The 3,135-nt window shown below is 33.9% G+C and overlaps 1 protein-coding gene across 2 annotated transcripts in view; it reads left to right on the top strand.

The window, feature by feature from the left end:
• Positions 1–226: 226 nt before the first annotated feature.
• LOC106465919 (connectin-like) overlaps positions 227–3,135 on the top strand; it is a 10,164-nt gene continuing 7,255 nt past the window's right edge. The window contains exon 1 of one of the 2 annotated variants that reach the window (XM_022394409.1): positions 227–382. The gene's annotated coding sequence lies outside the window, so the exon portion shown is untranslated. The remainder of the gene's footprint in view (positions 383–3,135) is intronic. The other variant, XM_013926162.2, reaches the window with a different exon arrangement.

Below are 3,135 nucleotides of genomic sequence, written 5' to 3'. Positions count from 1 at the left end.
ATATCCATTTGGTATTGTCAGTATATTGCATAATATATTAATGAATTAGATGTCTCAAATATATCACCTTTTGTCGATATATTTCTAAATTATTTAATATTTCCGTGTACAGCGATAATCCAGACACATTATATTTCAGTTGATTAAAATACATTAGAGACACCAGATGTCGAACATGCATTACCTCTAGCACGTAACAGCTAGGCTAAATCGCCAGGTTAGAAACATAAAAGTTCAGACATAGCCATCCCCAATTTAGAACTGTCGATCAGAAAAAACAGAAAAAAAAAAAGGACTTACTAGTGACAGTTATAATGGCTGCATAGTTCAAGATGCGGAGCTTGTTCAGCGCCATTTCGGGCGTCTAGCCTTGGGAACTCCGGTATGATAACCATTAGGTCATAACAGGCCCGTAATTTTGATATTTAATAAACCCGTATAAAATTAACGTTGGAGTCACTGGAAAGTGACATAATATAATTGTAACTGAAAATATTATGGTTAACAGTTTAGAATAAAATTAATGGAAAAGACATTCTTTTCTCGTTTTACTATTAGGCAGGTTTTGAATGGCCTGGTGGTTAGGGCACTCGACTCGCGATCTGAGGGTCCCGGGGTCTAACCCTTTAGCCAATACTGTTATATATTAGTTCTTAGTAAATTAACATATACTTAAGCATAAAATATAACAAGAAATTACAATATTCCTAAGCATAAAACATATTAATTAGTAGGTTGAAATAGAACTGAGAAAAAAATATCTTTTACTAGTTTTTGAAATTTATAAATATATAAGTGCTGAATTTTTTAAAAGAAAATTTAAGGAATGATTTCCGATTCAACCCCCCCCCCCCTACCTCTCTTCAATTAACAGATATAACGCCTTGCCCTTGTAAAATTGTTGTATTTTTAATGCAAGTTTATTACTGTATATATTTTTAACAATTATTATCATTTAAACATTTTATAATACTATATATTGAATTTATTACTTTGACTAGCAAGCCAATTTTGTTATAAAGCATAACACGTTTGAACAAGCACGGTTCTATTTAAAAATCCATTTTGTAATCTTTGACCAGAGACGTCGCTAGCTACGAAATGTGAAAGTCTGCTAAAATGTGTGTAAAACATATGCATAACTACTTGATAATCTGCGTAAAATCTAGAAAAATCCTGTACGTTCAGGCCCCACACTGTTTCAAAACAATGACTTGTGGCTAATAGATCAGTTAGCCAACGGGAAAGTCTACCTGCAACTACTATCTAATTCGCCGACAAGAATAGCTATGTGTCTGATTAAAAAGCTAATTTAAAAGAGAATCTGACAAGAAGGTGCCTAATCTCCACTTGACCCAATTAGTCCTAATTTGCCGAAAAGAATAGCTCGGTGTGCTAATTAAAAAGCTAATTTAAAAGAGAATTTGACAAGAATGTTCCTAATCTCCACTTAACCCAATTAGTCCTAGGGAAAAATTAAGATCAGTACCATGATCCAGTTTTAGAAACTGCTTTAAACAACATGGAAATTTAACGAATTTGACTTTAAACTAAAAGAAGTGAAAAACACGTACAGCCCGGTATTACAAAATCGTTATTTTTTTTCTGAAATTTGAAAATAAAAGGTATTAGTGGATTAGAGGCGTGGCATGGTCTGGTGGTTAGGGCGTTCGACTCGTAATCTGAGGGTCACGGTTGGAATCCCTTTCACGAACATGTTTGGCTTTTCAGCCTTGGGGACATTATAACGTGACGGTCAAAACAAACAATCAATCAATGGATTGCAAAAACCTTATTAATTTGATATCATCAATAGGTTACAATAGAGCTGAGAATAAAGTTTGTCAGTAAATTATAATAGAACTGAAAATAAAGTCTGTCACTAGATAACACTATTATTGAGAATAAAATATGTTAGAAGATTACAAAGTCTTACTCATCAGATGTTGTCAGTAGGTCACATAAAGCCTGTCAGTAGATTGTATAAGAAAGGAGAATAAAATGTTGGTTGATTACCAAAGCCTAGCATATCACATGTTTTTTAATACAATAGTTCCAATACTCATTACGAGACTAGATAACCATGGCTATATAAATAGGACTTTACTGCATAATCAATATCTCACTAGATTTTAACAATTTAACATATCACAATAATTTATGCACAACTTATGTATTCGTCCGCAACAATATTAAAAAAATCGCAACTTGTTTATTTGTAATACAGTCACGGTAGTGTTTAATATACTTCAAGTTAAAAGTGATATTAAATGGTTTGGTGTATTATATTACTTCAGACACATCACATGGCTCACGCGATGAATATTTCAGACCCTTTGTGATATTCAGGCTCACTATTGTTGAACGCAGGTTCAGGAGTGTTCAGCGGAAAATAAATTGAACAAGAACAGTAGACGAAAACAAATTAACACAGATGTGCTTTTGAAAATAAATTTCTCTAGTGACAGCACGGTTTTATGTTACCAAAACTGGGCTGGACTTTTGTATGACTATTATCTAGCTGCTAGGGTCGAAGCTACAAAACAAGAGATGAAAACCAAAAGAAAGAGCAAAATAAATAACTCTGGAAGTACCCAACTTATACACGCTGGTAAAACACAAGATATCCCACAAGTCCACAGGTTACATGCTTCAACCAATGGTTTGTAGAATGCTTCTATATTGCCTGTTTTAATAGTATACTTTCCAAGAAGTTCATACAGAAACGCGAACACGCGAGCTTCAAAAATAATCTATTAATTCTAATTACGGAAGGGCGAAATTCGAAATTATTTGAGTTATTACATCATCATATTGTGTAAGCTGTTCACACAATTTGTAAATGATAATATAGTGGCTTGTCAAAGCATAGGCATGCGTCTTTATATTTAGTTCATTCGAATTCCCGACTATTCGAAAATACTGTTACGACAGTGGAAGTCACGTGACGCTGGTAACACGTGATGAGATTCTAGAAGGATCGGGAAAACTCACGAACGTCCCAGCGTTTGCTGGACGCCCTCTATTTTTAGTATATAAGCCGGGAGATAAATTGATAACGGGGGATAATCTAGTCAAGCCGTAAGTAAAGTGTGTAAATCATTATGAATTATAGCGTGTGTTTAAGTTAAAGTG

The sequence above is a fragment of the Limulus polyphemus genome, unplaced genomic scaffold (genome assembly GCF_000517525.1).
Source record: "Limulus polyphemus unplaced genomic scaffold, Limulus_polyphemus-2.1.2 Scaffold71, whole genome shotgun sequence".
Classification (NCBI taxonomy): Eukaryota; Metazoa; Arthropoda; class Merostomata; order Xiphosura; family Limulidae; genus Limulus; species Limulus polyphemus.
Note: the sequence above shows the minus strand (reverse complement) of the source record. Positions and strands in the feature narration are given on the sequence as shown.